At 32.2% G+C, this 18,764-nt stretch overlaps 1 protein-coding gene across 4 annotated transcripts in view; it reads left to right on the top strand.

The window, feature by feature from the left end:
* The window catches only part of LOC119828893, a 201,845-nt gene that overhangs the window by 34,907 nt on the left and 148,174 nt on the right, over positions 1-18,764 (top strand). The gene's annotated exons all lie outside the window — the stretch shown is intronic.

Here is an 18,764-nt window from a genome sequence, read left to right as displayed (position 1 = left end):
TCTACTTTCCTTAATACATACTCGATTTGAATCGAAATCAATGTCGGATTATTTAGCGCACTTTTACTGATCGCGTCTGTTTACTTGACATGAGGTCAAACTTAGATTTAATCACGTCTTAAAATACGCCTCTTCGATGTTTGTTGATGTTTAAAGATGTTTCTATTTGAATTTTTGTATTGATTTTATTTTCTTTTCGACTTGCAACTATCGTTCGTTCTTTCTTAGGAATATTCGCAAGGTAATTTAGATGTAACCGAGAAATATAATTGCATCTATTATGCCGTTTGTTCTTGAGTCGGTTAACTTTCTGCAATCGATTATGATTATTTATAGCTATGAATTCAGTAAAATAGCACTATCATTCTTGTGGAAAGCTAACAGTACTTTTCAATGTATCTGCTTGTAAATTATATATGGGCATTTGGTTAAATCTAACGGTCTATAGATTTATGTCTGTTTCAAGTTTTGTCTGGGTGATATATGTAGTAGGAATTGATATAGTAAAAGTTGTCTCGTTCAATACTAGAATTCATATACTGTAATGATATATGCAGCACTGCTTGATAAGATTATTTATTAATTAACTAATTTATTTATTCCGGACAACTTATAAAACAGACACCGATACATTATTTAAAACATGAGGTATATAAATATACATGCCAAGTGTAGTTTTATTTACAAGTTGCTGCAGCTTGCAAGTGGACGATAATGCGTACATAGATATTTAATTATATATTTGCTTAATCATTTTACTATAAAGTCAAAGATATCATCTAAACTTTAATAATACATATTTAAATTATTTAACTAAACATAACATTCAAAATAAACTATTTGTTAAAACGTATCTACTCTAATTATTGTAGTAACAATCAATTAATGTAATTTCTTAAATTAGAAAACGAAGAACCAAAATATTTTACAATGTATTTATGAATCTACTAGCTGCGCCCCGCGGTTTCACCCGCGTAAGTTCGTATCCCGTAGGAATATTGGTAATATAAAAAGTTGCCTATATGTTATTCCAGTTGTCCAGCTGTCTACGTACCAAATTTCAATGCAATCGGTTCAGTAGATTTTGCGTGAAAGAGCAACAAACACACACATATCCCTACAAACTTTCGCATTTATAATATTAGCAGGATAGGTTTATGTACTTATATCGTATCTTTTACTTCATCTTGACATACAGTATCATCGTTCAACAACATTCCATTCAGGTCTATACCCCGTATGTATAATTTTTCTTGAATCAAGAACGCATTTCATAGAAATGCACGTAATTTTTCTTTAGCCTTAAGGGGTTACGCCTCTCAATATCCTGGCACTCCTTCTTTACGATCGTCTATAACAGCATGCCTTTATTTATATTATTTACTTGTTGTTTTCTTTTATATAACTCTTTTATTATTATTTATGCGTATTGTAATTGTATGAGTCAATTGTTGTTTTATTAATATATAATATATAACTTAAAAATAATTTTAAGTAACATAAGGAAATTTATAAATAACATATAAATCTGTAAAATGATTCCAGTGTGTTCTGTATATTTGTACAAATAATCACATGTAAATTGTATTGTCCAATCGAATATAATAAAAAAACGTGATATTCTTTGTTCATATTGCGAAACGTATTGGGCTAAATTTTCTACTATATTCTGAAAATAAAGGAATATTATCATAACACACGAAGATTTACTTTGTCTAAATATACTGTAACTTGGCCTTCTCGTCTTTATCAAGATCATTACGGTTTTTTTGTTCTTAAATATTTGTACATATGATATATTCTACGTATTACCGAGCTGGGTCGTTGGTTATAAGATTTTTAAGTAGCTATTTTCGCTCGAGACGAATGAGTTACATATAAACTGCTTTATTAACTTCACACTTGCGTAATTTTGGATAATTGTGATAGTATGATATATATTCATTTGGCAGAAAACATAACTATTTATTATTTTACTAAACACATAAACATAAGTGATCATCTGATATTAATTCATTATATATATATATATATATATATATATATACTAGCTGACCCGGCAAACGCTGTTTTGCCTTACTCTTATCATTTAGAGTTATAAAAAATAGATGTTGGCCGATTCTCAGACATACTCAACATGCACACAAAATTTCATAAGAATCGGTCAAGCCGTTTCGGAGGAGTTTGGCAACGAAAACTGTGACACGAGAATTTTATATATTAGATATATATATATATATATCCACATATTTTTAATAAAAATGTTCTTAAATAATCAATCAAAATCACACTTGAGTACGTTCATATTGATTAAATCTGGCTCAATATCCTATCTGGTTATGAATCCTGTTCAGCTGTTCAGCAAACTGACAAAGCATTTTATAATTTCAACATGCATACTTTCATACTAAAGATCGTGAAGTATGAGTGTTTACTGAGGTTTTCAAATGCATGCGACACACATAGATAGATGGTCGTTAATGTTTTTACGTAAGCTACATAATTGCGTGACACCGGTGAGCGCTTGAGTCGTTCGTCTTCTGGTATGTGTGATATAACATGAGTCACATGGAGTATTAAAATCAGTGATGCGGTTGCAGTCCGCTTTGCCATTGGCCGAGTTCAATAGTCTGGGCCCTTATCCGGTGCGTGTCCGTTTTGCGTCTGCTGACTTGCATTGTCCGTAAATGTTTGTTATGTCATCCGTGTCATGTATAGGTGTTGATAGAATAATGGCACTTGTTATTCGGCTGCAGCTCTCGCTATGCATCGCTGCAAGGCGCGAGAGATATTTCTCATGTCTTTAATTATAACCTTCCTGTAAAAATATTAGAAATGTTCACATGGTGTTACGTAAGCTTTACACTCTAATGAGAGCTTCTTACTTTTTATATTAAACTACGTATGGAAATGGAATATTTGTTCGTTGAAATTCAGTTGCTTTTATAAGGTAATAGACGTCTGCACATGTTCCGGTAAACATGAGGTGAACTTTACTGATGCTTTCAAAATGAACGTGTAGCGATAAGACCTAATATCGTAAAGAATCGAGAATCAAACTCATTGACCCAGTTTTTATTGAGAATACCGTTATTTATCCGTGCTACAGCTATGCTGAGAATCTTTGTACGTTTTGGTTGTAATCACACATCTTCATTATAGCATTTAGGACTAAATGGGCTTGACGCTTCGTGTACGGTAGGTCGTTTGTTATTGAAGAAAAAAGCTCTGAGAACGTGCTTATCAGACGTTGGGTACGTGATCGTTACAAATTATTCACAATTTTTGGATATTTATTAGAATGTGGATTTGTGTACAATATAGAAGTGTAGAAAGTGCACTCTACTGATACGGATGTAATAAAATTATACTCGCTCAATACAGTTACGATTAATTGAACGGAACCTACGATTAATATACAAAGTCTATAATCAAAGTACGTAGGTACAGTCAACTAACAAGATCGTATAGTTTAACGTCGTCACCCGTAATTGATATTAAGATGTTAACCAAACGGTGCTTTGTTTGATTTGTATAATGGAACGTCACTGTAATAACGTGTATTACGTGCAATCTCTCAACTGTTTAATCATACAAATAACAGTACCGGTCGACTTTCTTCGAGTATTGTTGTAATGTAATTATTATCGGAGGCAATTACACGTCGCTTCCCAGTAATTAGTCTATATACTGCCGCGGGTGCATCTGACGTAAACTATGGTGCTTCGAGAGTGTTTAATGGCACGCTTATGTAATAGGATGTTGACCGACATGTTTAGTTAGAGAGCGTTATGTGGTTGAGATGTACATTATCAAACGCTTTGTGGGTAATTCTTCTAGCTTCTGCTAATATTATAAACGTGGAAGTTTGTAAAAATGCATACTAAGTTTTGTATATAGATAGAACGTTGTCTGGATTTGCTCACAAGCAACCTTTTACGCGAGTATCATACAAGAAACGTCATGAGTTCCGACTAGTTATTTTAAATTTCTGCTCTATGTTCTAGTATCGTTATTGTGATTGTTTATGTGTTGAGATGTATTTGTTAACGAATTCATAATCATAATAAAACTTACTTCTGTCAAACTGTAATCCTAATAAACAATGGTCTTTGTCGTGAAACAATAAAAAAAAAATCATAAAATTCTAGGCTCCCGTACTTAATATTAATATCTTTTCATTATAATAAAACTCGACTAAGCCTCATTGTGTAGTTATTTGGATAAGAATTTCATTCATGTTGTTTACTTAGTAACAACCTCACCTAGTAAAATAAAGAATGCGTTGTATCCTTGGCCCCCGCATAGAATCTTCGTACGAGGGCGTTCAGTATTCAATTATCTTATTGGATAATGCATAATAGAACAGAGTGGAAATGTTTATTGGTTTCTCTTCCTATTGAGTAAATTTATTGCTATCATTCCATTATACTTATATTTACGGGAAAAAGAAAATGAATTGCCACATTTCAGATAGATACTAGATGTTATCGCTTTGATCCTTATCGTTATATTTCGTGTGATTGTAACGCGTTACTCATTGTTAGCGATAATTTCTAAGTCAAGGCAATGCGAATCGATATAAAAACAACCTCTAAAATTAAATATTCATTCACGAATACCGAAGGTAATTATATTATCGGATACACGTACTTCCTTCCGATGAGTCTCGTTGCCCTTGGAGGGCAGGTGGCCCTGTTCACGGTCGTATCGGTGAACAGTTTAGAAATAACAGGTGAATGGTTTTCTATTATAAGTGAATTGATTCGTTTATGAGCTATATTTTAATAACTTTCATAGTTTGCTTTTGTAAGTTTTATTATTTTACCTATGTTTTTTCTTAATGCGATTTATGTAAATCAGCTGATTTTTTAGCTTTGAATAAATAGTGATAGCATATAAACAATTGAAATGGCGCGCCGCATGACGCCTTCAATGTGATAAGTAAAAATATTTTTCGATAGCTTGGACATACCTTTGTTTATTTTCAATCTTAAATAAACATTAGATATAAAGGTCTGCCTGCATTAGTCGTTTGTTATTGTGTTTAAATATTACATTCGTGATATGATAGCGATGAAATATAAACATAATTGTGCAATAACGTGATTGCCATTCAAGTAAAATTTATGTGAATTGAAATATTACGCTGGTGGATGAAATTTGATAAGTTGTGAGCGGATTGAAGCGTAGAAATGAATGAGCTATAAATTTCATTCTATTCAAAAAAGTTTTACAAATTTTTAGGTTCTGATAGTATTCGTTAATTCGTGTAATATGCCTCCTTAGTCAACATTGGTATAGTGCAATATCGAAGGTGGGAAAAGAGAGCTATTGTTATGGTTAAATGAAGATGCGGGTTCCAGTTTAAAATTTTGTGAATAAAAAAAAGAATTAACGAATAACCAGGCTGTCAAGCTTGAGAAGAACGATCATGAGATCTAAGGAAGATTTCGAGCACACTGAATAATTTTGCCTCAATGGAAATATGTATAGTTAAACAGAGTAGCTCGTTTTTCAATCATCTCTTATGTAATGTTAAATATATAATCGTTATTACACTAATATGTGTAACGATTGTTCCATTACTCTCTCTCGATGATATTAATGAATAGTGGTAATCATCGGCCTTTAGTTTCGAATCACGACAAAGTTGTGTAATAGAAATTATTCATTCATCTAACCACATACTTTGTACAGCAGAGATTGTTTTATCACCGCCCGGGGCTGTCGTTTGTTGTGATATATTGTGGTTCCGGTTTTAGGTTATTATAATTTCTTCATAACTGATTATATTAATTTCTATAGCGTAAATGATAAAGCACTAGTTGGGAGGGATATTAATTGATAATGGTGAAATTGATACTTTACATTGTAGATTATACTTACATTTTGGTGATAGTGCTCTTGGTACTCGTATAATATTTAATAGTATTCTATATCTATCTAACTATTCACAAGGCTTATGATTATTATAAATCCTTACTACTACTATAAGCATGCATCAAAAAGATTTTTATGTCAAATAATTGACGGTTAAATTTTTATATAAGTGTATGCAGCGTATTGGTCAAATACATACTCTGATCAATTCTGATTTGTATGAAAACTTTCTTTAACTTAAAAAAAAGAGAAATTCGTGATTAAAAAGTGATTCACTTATTAATGTTTACATACTCGAAACCGATATGGCTTTAATTTTATCCTGCTCGGCCACAATAATCGGAAGGAAAAAGCTGATGAAACACAACCGAGAAGCCATATCAGCGAGATAATCTAGGTATTGCTAGACAGGCGGACAAAGTGCTGTCGCTGGGATATTGTAATGCATTATAATCATTACGCGTTAGACGTGGTAAATGTAGGTTTTTCTTACCAATTAAGAGGTTTGTTTTAATAGAATGATTAAAAATGTGAGACCGCTTTGTTTTACCTTCGTGAGAAGAACCTTTGCATACCGGGAGTTTTGGGATATTTCAACGATTTATTCTAAATAATTTCGAAATTCTTAGACTCAGTATTAGCCACAACCCAATATTAGCCTCTCCAAATGTTCATGGGCGGTGGTAGCACTTACCATCAGGCGTCCCACCAGCTCTATTGCCGACTGAAACATAAAAAGAAAAAATCGGTTGTCTCATAGACAAGTATATATTGTTCTTTGACTGCTATCTAATTGTTACTTCCTTGCTGATGTGTAACCTCCAATTATACATGGTACAAATGTGTCAGGCGACAACATTAAGCGACATCTTGAAACCGCTAACACCATTTAAACCGGTTAATCTGTGGAACGTGTGAAACGTCTAATTGGTTTCCATTATTGTACAAACCATATACAAGTGGATATGGTGAAAAATGCATCGGATCTGTTTGCTCCATGTTAAGTGTCGTTGCTGACAGCATAATTTGGAGGAGATCTGAAGGCGTCTACTGTTATGTTTATGAGATGATTGTTTCCCGTGACAGTTGAAAATTGAAATAAAGTTATTGTTTTTATACTAGTTCTAGCAAATTCTTTGATACCTACTCCTGCCGGTCGCATTTGTCTTTGATGAATTTTATTATTATATTAATGTTTGTGGAAAATAGCGCTTCTCTGGTGTCGCATAAAACTTTAATATATTATGCTATTAATTTTATATGTCTAAGCTCAAATAGTTTTAGTTAACGGTTCTACTGTGGGTTTCTTAATGCAGTTAGCCAGTTAATGCAGCAAGTAAACAGCTATTTAAAAATTTTGCAATGAATATCAATTTAATTTCTTTTTGATTAATAATAACCATAAACATTAATATTGCTGCATTTTAATCGACTTTCTTTAATGCATTAACTTTGTGGATTCCAGTTGTCAATGATATATATGGAGGTAAAGGTGTTTAGTTACACCTACGTTCATCCGGTATCGAAACAGTTATCTTAGAGTGATTTTCATTTGATACGGCCATAAAATTGTTCAGGTGTGAGGTTTGGTAATAATAATAAACTATTATGTGTTAGTTTCAAAATCAGTATACCTTTATAATTTTCCAATTTTATGGATTTTTATACTGGCTTTCCGGCTTTGCCCGCGTAGGAAAAGTCAAAAACTATTCTATGCCGGAGGCCTATTTCCTTCTCCTAGCCCTTCCCAGTCCATTCCTTCTTTCCATTCATCAATCCTTTCCTTATCCCTTATCCCTTAAAAGTGGGCAGCGCATTCTCAGAGGTCCAAGCCTCTGCGGATGTTCATGGGCGGTGGTGATCGTTTACCATCAGGCGAACCACCAGCTCAGTTGCCCGCTATGACATACAAAAAAAAAAATGTCCTCTCTCAGGTCTCAAACTATCTCTAAATCTACCAAATTGCTTCTTGTTGATTTGGAAAAATTTGATCTTCAGCTTTATATATTATAAAGCAATTAAATTAAATGTGGACGCGATCGGAAACAGGGGAAAGGGTTACATACGCATTAATATATATTTTTTATGATGTGGTGATTTTCACGATCAATGATGTTTTATTATTCAAAGCATCAGTATTTTACATTTACACGATAAAGTTCTCAATAGATATAAACGTTATTGATACGCTATCAATCATATTTATACCTTCATGGGGAACCACGTTAAGTTAAGTGCTTTTCTAATATTCTGTGTACCTTTAGACGATAAATTGATTCTGAAGGTTCAAATTTGCTCATTATATTATATTATTATAAGCCCATAAATATTTATATGTCGCATGCTGTATTAACTTTTCATGTAATCTGTAATCTGTACGCGTAAGAGATACTTTATATGTATATTTTCAAATTATTCAGAAATGGTGTTATCCAAAAAGTGGATTGTTTTAAAACGTATAGTGACGATTTTCGGGTATCTTTTGATAAAAAGCTTATATTAATAAATTACAAAAATATTTCTTTCATTAACAGTAACAGCAGCGCGGTTAAACCTACTATTTAAAGCAAACAATTGTACATCGTTATAAATTTTGCACCCATTTCATCAAATCGCACCTAACACCGGTATCTACGGTAAAATTGTTGACTCGGAGTGCGGAACAGATGTCGAGGCTAGTTTTTGCAGTGGTCATGTGGGACCAGATGATCGACAGGTTTGGCGCGGGTTTCGCACCAGTTACTAATGTGTGTCATGTCTGTGACGTCACGCCGATTATCACAAACTTAGTTAATACGGGTCCTTCATTAACTACATTTAGACACTGCTCGTTTAGCTAGACAAAGCTATGTAGGTTTTGAAATGGAGTATCGATAATTACGAGTCTCAGATTTATGATGTTAGTATGAAAAGTAACATAGTTTTATTAATTCTTTCACCGTTTCTCAAGACTGTATCAAATCCTAAAGAAAAACGATATGTTGGTGAGTCTTAAATTCTGTCCTCAGTCATAACATTTGCGCACTGAAAAGTGACGTGGTCACTTCTCGTTGGTCTCATTTAAAATCACTATTATAAAATTTTTCAAAACGTTTCCTCGTGTGTTATGGAAGTATCATTAATTGTTTGTTCGTGCATTGTGGCTATGAACGTAGACCGCAACCACTCGGGATCAATATTGCCCTACATAGTTCATTTCACACTTTCGCTCTTGCCGCAATCGCTCTAAGAATACATTGAACTATTTTATTACGCTTATTGTATTTGCTTCCCTGATAAAAGTGCATGTTTCCGTTGATAAACGCGGATTAGTTAGGTGTTAGAGGCGGTGTTTTAAATGGCAATGCAGTAAGTTGAACCTGCATAGGAGGAGTTGAAGTCTGTAATTAATTTTATAGCACGTTATGTAAGAATTTAACTGCATTATGCTGAACTATGGGAAATTACGGTCGTTGATATAGTGTTAGGTATTTATATTTTAAGTGTTATGTGTTTTTGTTTTTTTATACACTTCATGCTAATTATTAATTTTTATTTCGTTTACAGGTAAGCCCGCAAAAAACGCTAAAAGTATGGTATGTAGAGATTATTGAAGTTGTAAAATTGAACAAAACCGACCAGCATAAACGAGTGTAATCTTTAATGTAGTTTGCCATTGTACAACATTGCCTAATTGTAGGTACAAAACAAATAGAACCCACTTGTTATGTTTGCGCTCACACTCGATTACTATGCCTTAGTTAAGTCTTCACAGTTGTAATTTCGTAATCGGCGTAATGTTTGTACAATGTGTTTGGAGCACGTTAAATTTCTCAAGCGTACATTTTCTCGGAACAGAACAGACGCGCGTTTTACGAACGCGATTTATATTGCTTGTTCATCATTCTGAGTAATTGCTATTGAGGCGTCTTTGTTAAATTGTCCTCTATATTGATGGCTTTGCCAACTTGCATTGAACATGCTTGAAGTTGAATTGCATTGTGAAACTAGCTGTTTGATTCCGACGGACTATACCTATAGCCCTTATGTAATTGTGATTATGTTCCATTCATTTTTTCTAAGTAGTCATCGTTATATATATTAGTTAATACCCAGTATCAATGCAAAAAAATAGCTAAATGAGTTGTACGGATTGAGGTGTTTAGCGGGATATAAAATAGTAGTAGTGTGTAGTCTTAGAGACAATAATGAATCGACAGTGGAAAATTAAAATAAACGCACACATTAAATGTTCTCCTGACAATGTACGATGGCCTTCTTAAGTCCTACAGTAAGTCCATGAACACAATCAAAAATAGTAAAGTTAGTATGGGCGTCTCTATATCTAATAAATATGTAGTGAAGTTATGTTCTTACGTAGGACTAGAGCACGTGTTGTGGTGACTCACAAGTGTAAGGCTTAGTCGGAAATCCGTTCATAATTTATCATTTTATATAGAACGACATTACGGCACCTACCCGATACAAATGAAAGTCTAAGGAGATATATCAATCTAATTCGATACTCCTAGGTGTATTATTGTTTTGGAAGAGCTGTATTCTTTATCTGAGACCTAACATAAATTAGTTATAAGATTAAGCAGTATATTTTATCATATACGAAGGAAACCTATGCTTACAAGCTGAAATTGCACAAATTCTCTGTTTGTACATATTGTTGGTCATTAATATGTTTTCCTTTTTAGTAAATTTTTTGACACCTTTGTTAAATTTTGTAAAAATTACCGCGTTGTCACCTGTTTATAGTTCATCAGTAAAACCACTATAATTACCATACTACTTCCTTTTATTTTAATTAAATCGTGATTTCCGTTAAGTACATTTCTTGCTCGTTTCACAAATAAGATATTGGCCGAGAGAGTGGCAAATAAGAAGCAATAACAACAACGATATCGTCCGTTAGTGGTACATATTCGTTGTGCTCGGCGGCAATCTTTGTATCATCTGCTTTCTCGATAATGTACAAATTGTTTACATAAACTAAACAGCGCTTATCACCGGGCTTTCACTTTGAATGAAAATTTTCTCGTTATGATAATTGCCTTGTGTGAGGTGCTGTGCTGTCGGTTTGCTTAAATTGATTATTGAAGGTAGTTCCTGTTAATAGATACCTACAATGCCTCTATACTTTGATTTATTGTTTGTAGGATTTTATTTAATGTCGTGTTCGTTTTAAAAAAGGTTGAATTTAATTAGCAAATAAGTGGATAATCTTTATCTGTTTGTTTATAATGAAAAATAAATTATACACATTTTTAGATAAATTGGAAAACATTAAATAATTTGATAGTAGCGATTTGTTATTATATGTTATCGGATGTCGATTATTAGGTACTAAACCATTATAAAACATTTATGTATCTGCATCACGTTTCTCTCCCTTGAGGGACGTGGCATTTCCTGTTGTTATTGGAAGACATTTTGTAACATTACATATTATTGTCATTATCTATTAGTTAATGTATGTCCGGTACATTCTTCAGTAATCTATCGAAGTCATCGGACGGACGGTATTAACGACGGCGAAAGTAAGTCCGGTTTTAAATAATTTACCATAGGATATTGTTCACAGCATGAGGCGAAGCCTTCATTGTCCGAGATACTTTCATCGCTATTCAGTTTTAGATTTATTGATTTTCATACTTTGACACTGCCATATTGTTTAAAAAAAAGTGTTACCAATAATTATTGTTATGATAAATTTATCTTTTGCTGATGAACATTTTCCTTGTTTTTAATAATCTTAACGTTTATTTACTTAGTGTTTTAATGTTTTCAGTGAATGAGTTCTCGTAAGATGATTTAATGTAATGTTTTATATCATGTACAACGCCTATGCCATTTGATTTATCGTTATAAACAATTACAGTTCTTGTCTTTATATAACGTTTAATTTACGTAATGCCATCGTAGCCGCAAAAAGAGAGCTATTTGGAATATACAATCATCCTAATTACACTATTATTACAGATGGACTAACAACGGTCATAGTTAAAGATAAGTTATTGATTGATTTCGATTACACCTTTTGATACGTTTTCTGGATCAATTGGCATTCATATGAAAGTGAAATTGAAATTCTGGGTCTGACACGTTAATTATTCTCATCTACGGAGCATTAAGTGGTTCAAGCATTTTTGCAAGTAATTTAACGTAATCTATAGGTACTGGTGCGTGTAATGAAAGCGTATTTAAATGAACTGTATTAAATAATTCAGATTTTCACCTCTGAATTGTAAGACTTTATGCAATCCTGATTCTGATTTCGGTATATTTTATTATATTTTCTCCTTTGTAACCGGTCCGAAAAGACATTAGTTATTCAAAACAATAATTGCATTTTAAAGACAGGCTAGGTGAGTACACAATAATAATGCTATAAATTTATTAATTTTTAATTTCAAGTATTTTTAATGAAATGGCAACATAAAAAATAAATAAAAGCAACGTTCGACCCACAATAAAGTGCTTTCTATAGATAAGAATTAAGGCAATCCACAACAGTACAATCGCGGGGAATTATTAAGATTGGCGTTAGTGGGACGAGAGTATTCTTCTATTTGGTAGGTAATTTAGATTTATAGATCTCGCTAATCTATCGCACGGTATTCGATTATAATTGAGACTCATTCAAGAAATAGTATTTGATATTATGCTTGAGAATATCGCGTGTTATGTATATGCAATAAGAGGATAAAGAATATTTTAGTAACTATAACGGAATCATGGAAATAAATAAATAAATCGTTCATTATCTTCAATAATAATTGAAATAATATTATTTGAATATAAATATCGAAATGTCTTAACCGCTGAATAAACCAGATTATTAGTAATTCCTTAAAGCATTTCAATTGTTTAACATAACGATTATAAACAGTAGTCAAAATAAAGTAATAAAAGTAACGATATCAGAATAACGCATATGCAACTTACTAATGGGTCTTTAGTGAACAATATTACCATAATTAATATAGGTCGCATTTGCATATCCTAATTCCCATCCAATTATTCTTTTAAATACAATCCGAGTGAATAAGGTAAAGAAATATTTCAATATCACGTTCACATCTTTGTGCATTGATGATGTGATTTTTATGTAAATTCATTTCTATAACGGATTATTTATATGAGATGCATGTAACTGTGACATGCTTTATTTATTTACTTACGGTTATGTGTCGCTTTGTGGTAATTCTCTAATATTTTATGATTATTACAGTTAAGTTTGTTGTGGGTTCAGACTTTAGAGTTGTGTAAGAACGTACTGTGTCATTTGCATACATCGCGTGGAAATATTTTATTTTATGTATCGTGTAACGGGTTTATGTTGTATTAAGAAAATTTTTGATAGAACTATGTAGAATCGGTTGCTTGATTGCCAGCAAACAATAAAAAGTGAACAGTAAAACGCAATGTTACGTTTAAAACGTCGTTTTTTTATGGGCTATGTTATAGTTATTCGTATTAAAATATCTCGATTTACTTGAAGTTTTTAATCGTTGTTGTGCATATAGATGAAGTTTGATGTATGATAGTAGAGGATTCGGATAAATATTGGTTTGGGCCGTTTATGAATCCCAAACCAGTTATAAAGTGAAACATGCTTCATCTGATTGTGATAAAACTTGTATGCGGCATCCGACCGGTGTGCGGTTATTTTGGTTAGTTTTTGCGAAGCTGCGGTCGTTCCGAAGAATACTGAGGAAGGAAACCCACATCCTTCCATTGTTTGTGTCATCTGGATTGGGTTAATTTTGTGTTTCGATGGTTGTATGTGATCTGGGGAGAAGATTAATGGTTGATGCTGATATGTGGGTCACAGCAATCTACTTATTTCTCGTGAATAGTGAATTAGATGTAGTTTTGTATTATCATTATAGGTTACACAAATTGTGAATAAACTATTAATATAAACAAACTTTAATCCTGTTTGTATTTATTTCGTTATTATAATGTACTTTATTATAAACGTTTTATTGTGTTAAGTGCGATTATGTATTCACATTTTCATGGCTTCGGAATTAGACGTACCTTTCATCTTAATCTTCATTTCTTGAGAATAGCCTACACAACATTGTATAGTGTTTTTATTATCGCAATTTTCGTATACATTACAACTAGAATTTGAATAGATTAAGCAAGGATTAACATCGTCCAAGTCAAGTGGCGCCAAAATTATGAAACCACTGTTCGTGTTCAGCCGATAACCCACATTTCCTATCTCACTACCGCTTGTAAGTTGTAATGCATTCAGTTTTCTCACGACACCCGAAGTAAATCTGCCTTGGTATAAATTCGAATTGATTTCAATCGGTCACGGCTTGTTTATGTGTTTTTGCGATTCGCGAGCTCTGATAAATTGATCGCATGGCGGCGAAAACCTTTGCATTGTTATGGTTCTCATTCAGTAAGCGACTTCGTTTCTTATAATATAAAATAATTAAAGAAAAATGACGATAGTACTCAATACGGGTATGGCAGATATAAGTATAAAGTTCGAAGGATCTGTACATTATATTACTAAGTGAAAAAATTATTAGGATAGTGACAAATTTTATATAGCGCATAAGTTTTCTTTTTTCAACCAACTTATTTTTATCGTTTCCTCATCTATAAGAGAAGAAATTAACGCCATTTGTACCAATATACACAGATTGTGAAAACATTTGTATGAAACATTCATTGAACCATTAGGTGTATCGTAAAGAATTGATACTATTTGATTAATAGCTACCGTTTTAGATTTTCATATTGTTTCGTGCACAATGTAGCTCGAAGCAGAAGCTTTAAAGATTTCGATCATTAATTCCATCAACGGAACTATTCCGGTGCTATTTGGAGGGGAGGTAGAGATTTATGCTTTGACACCTTTTATAGTGAGCAGTAAAGTGTTACGGGTAGTTTTATGGGTTCCAACCGTTAACAGGTTCTGTAATTCGTCTTCTTTGTGCGTTTCCAAGGGGCTTGTGTAATTCAAAACTATTTTTATTGAACGTATTGTAATGGAATAGATTAGAAATGGATGGTGAAACATGAATCGATTATTTATTTATTGTAATTGATAATAGATGTTTTAAAGATAATTACAAATATAAGAATTAGATTCTATTATTTTCGTTCATTTAGTTTACTTCCTTTTGTTGATTTCGTACGAGTAGTAGCGAAAGCTTGCGGTCCCGGATAGGATTGGTAGTGAACGAGCAACAAACATACATCTATACATAATTAAAGTATGATTAGAATTCAAATGTACATGAAACTGTAGGTGTAAAACGTGTCTAATAAGAATTCATTCACAAAATCGTATCGTTAGATATTAAATTATGCATGAATTATTCATTAGGTATATATATTTGAATTTAAAAATAAGCTCATGGTACTATAAGTTTTTAATGCACATTAATATGCTCAGTTTTAAATGTTTTTCGAATTGAAAAGTACAGGTAGGTACTTAATTGAATAATCCAGTGTCGTGTGGTTTACGATGAGCCGGCGCCAGTACGTTTTATAACCAAGGGCTTTTGATTTCAATTCACGTTTATTGCTACCTGCTAGGTACCTGTTTTACATGAATATCATGCTGTCCCGACAATTACTAGCAATTTGGATGTACATATTTTTTTCCGATGGTCATTGGTTTTAATACCAGAGAATGTGGAATCGAATTTAACCAAACCATTAAAAGTTATCGACTTTTTTTATAAAAAAATGATACACTTAAGCGGAAAGAGTCTAAATTAAAGCCGCATTGCATTTTAAGATGATTTCATTGTTGTATAATATTGTGTTACACTTTTTCTATTTAATAAATGGCAAATAAGATGTTCTTATACTGTTGTCTAAATAATTAAAAGGTTGTGACTTCATAAAGTTGAAATTTGTAAGCACATAATTTCTTAGATAAGCTCCATCATATCATAACACACCTTGATTAAATAACTTCTGTAACAGGGATTAAAAAGATCCCTTACATTATCAATTCTTTCTCCATCGCATTAGTTGTTATAATTGTTTGTTTAGAAACAAAGTTATAAATACTACGACAGACGCCGCACGGTGTTCATTCATAACTAAACTTTTCCATACATAATATGAAATCCGTTTTATTATTTTAGGTTAATCAGTCAAGCCGGCCAGATTGGTGTCAGGATTAAATTTATATGGTATCTTATTCAATGTTTATTTTATTGAATAAATGAGTTATGTTTTGTTTGTGTTTCGTAAGTGCAATGAGTTATAATAATATAAAGCAAATGTTTGAACCCAAGTTTGAATATGGAATTACTATTATATCTTGCGTAAATACAAATAAGTAGTATAGCGCTTATATTATTTTTGTTATGTGATATTTGATTTTTATACTGGTCTAGAGCAAACATCAACAATATAAATATCAACACGGATATAATGGTTGTTTTGAATGCTAATTGGATAATCTCACTGCTTGCACGCACATGATTTTGTTTATCTTTTGAATAAAAATATTTTACTACGTTAGAACTGAAAACAATAAAATTGGTTGAATAGAGGCACAAGATGTGCATGTGTGTTCTAATTGAGTTCTTTATTATGTTCTCAAAATTGAGCAATTTAGTATGTTGTAAGTGTGTTTATTTTATGCATCTTCTCATATAGTTGCCTAAAGTCACATTGTTCTAGGTAAGTGATCGCGTAGGTTGCATCTGATTTTTCTTTTTTCATATTATATTTAGGTTGCGATTGTAACAGCGTGTAGGCGATGGGCGCGATGAGCAGATTTCTTTTATTTCTATATAGACATGGTTACAAAATGTATTTACGGTTATGAGGGTTTCATATTTATTATTTAGGTATTTATTGTTACTATGTGTGACTGTGTAACCTCGTTCGAAGCTTTTTGATGTGATTACATATGCTTATATTTTTTATTTTCATTCATATAATCGAAATATATCCGGACTGTTATATTTATAAACATTTTTGTGAAACGTAAAACAGTAGGTATATTGGTTAGTTATGAAAATGCAAAAGATACTGGGTTTTGAGAGAAAAACACCGTCCCAAATGTCCAATAGCTTTCAGTTTCGATGATCTATTTTTGAGTTGAAGCAAAAAATATGTGAACTCGAGATTTTCGCAGTTTTTACCGCTTTAAGTACACTAACTTCGTGATTCATTGATAGCGTGACTAAACATACAAAAATTACGTTTTTATATGTATGTAGAGCCATAAGGGCTTTGATTTGTTTATTGGATATGTGAATTAGAAGCACGTAAGTATGTCACTTAGCACCGTTGTAATCGTGCATAATACTTGCATAATGTTGTGAAAAAGCGTATCTAATTTAAATATTGGTTTTGTTCAAATCCTTTTCACAGCTTATAAGAGATGAAGAAAATGTAAAATATGGCGAATTTGTATGTTAGTCACATATTATAAAAGTTATTAATTAAAATATTACATTATTAATTTATAGCAGACCTTAAAATGGATTGAGAAATTAATGCAAAAGGATACAAAATTTCTCATTGTTCAATTCAAATCTTCAATGATTATTAAAAAACTATCGAACAAGTATTAATTTAAGAAAATAAAAAAATAACAAAGTTGTTGTTGCAATACAATATCAAAAAATTGAGACAGTTTTACCTCGTCATTATCCATATCCATTGAAAAAATCTAAAATATAGGTTTATTGTTTATTTATTAAATAATTTAATTGGATCAAATGAATACAACCTACACGATATTGCGAATTAATTGCTCCAGCGTTATTTGCGTCAGGACCAAAAACAACGTCTTGTTTATAAATGAAATTAATCTGTTATGAAACATATTGCCCGCTTAGATCGAGTCTAGATAGTAAATAATTTGAAGTCTATTAATAGCGCCGGCTATTAGAGTAATAGTCAAGGATTGGACTTAAATGAGTTTGATATTATGCTCTATTAAACGATTCGTATTGATCTATAAATATTGAGTTGGAATTGAAGTGTCTCTATTAGTTACCGTAATTATGGTTTTAAATTCTCGAGTGCCTGGAGTGTAATGCTTGAATATACAATATAATGCAGGTATATAGGAGTAGATATATATATGATTATTTATGAGGAATCCTAAGATGTATATTGTAGTCGACTTTCTCATATAAATTTTCTATATACCAGTTAAAGGTGATATAAACATTCAGTGCTTAATGATTTATCTCCATGAATGTGTCTGCTGCATTCGTAGTATATTTCTCCATGGAATAATGACTTGTATAAATTGCAGCTAAATCGTGAACAGTTTGTCTGGACGTAATGATAATAAACTGGGTGTGACCGGTTGATGGGCTGGGCTAGGGTTGCCAATAAGTGAGTTTTGAAAGCTTAGCAGGCTTGATAAGACAGGTAAAACTTTATAAGTAGTTAGGGGAGATGATTAATGCAATGCTTTTAATGGCACCAATGATATTGATTTGTTTTTGATTGTTAATATTAAATTTATTCAACTATTTATTATAAAAACACACACACACTCAATTGCTAAATTGAATGTGTGTGTGAGTGTTCACGTAAGACGCTCTAATACTATTTCTTAGTGTGCATAGTGGGCATAAAATAATTAAGGGCTATCAAAGCGGCAGCCCTATGCAGTATAGCGTTTTGCAGTAGTGCAACAGTTTGTGCAATGTAATCGACAAAACTCATAAACTCAACGAAAGAGCAAGTGTTAGGGTACAGAGGTGAAAGGTTTTATTGCCGTGCGATCCCGATACTAAGTGAATGTTTAGCTTGTTAAATTTCCGAGTAATTATTACAATATTTGTTAGCTGTAAATGGTTGAAGGAGTAAGAAATAGACGTACCATTGATGGGAATAATTATTTTTCTAATTAACTGTTAACACATGTTAAA

Source organism: Zerene cesonia, chromosome 9 (genome assembly GCF_012273895.1).
Source record: "Zerene cesonia ecotype Mississippi chromosome 9, Zerene_cesonia_1.1, whole genome shotgun sequence".
Classification (NCBI taxonomy): domain Eukaryota; kingdom Metazoa; phylum Arthropoda; class Insecta; order Lepidoptera; family Pieridae; genus Zerene; species Zerene cesonia.
The sequence above is the reverse complement of the archived record's forward strand: the minus strand, read 5'-3'. Positions and strand labels throughout refer to the sequence as shown.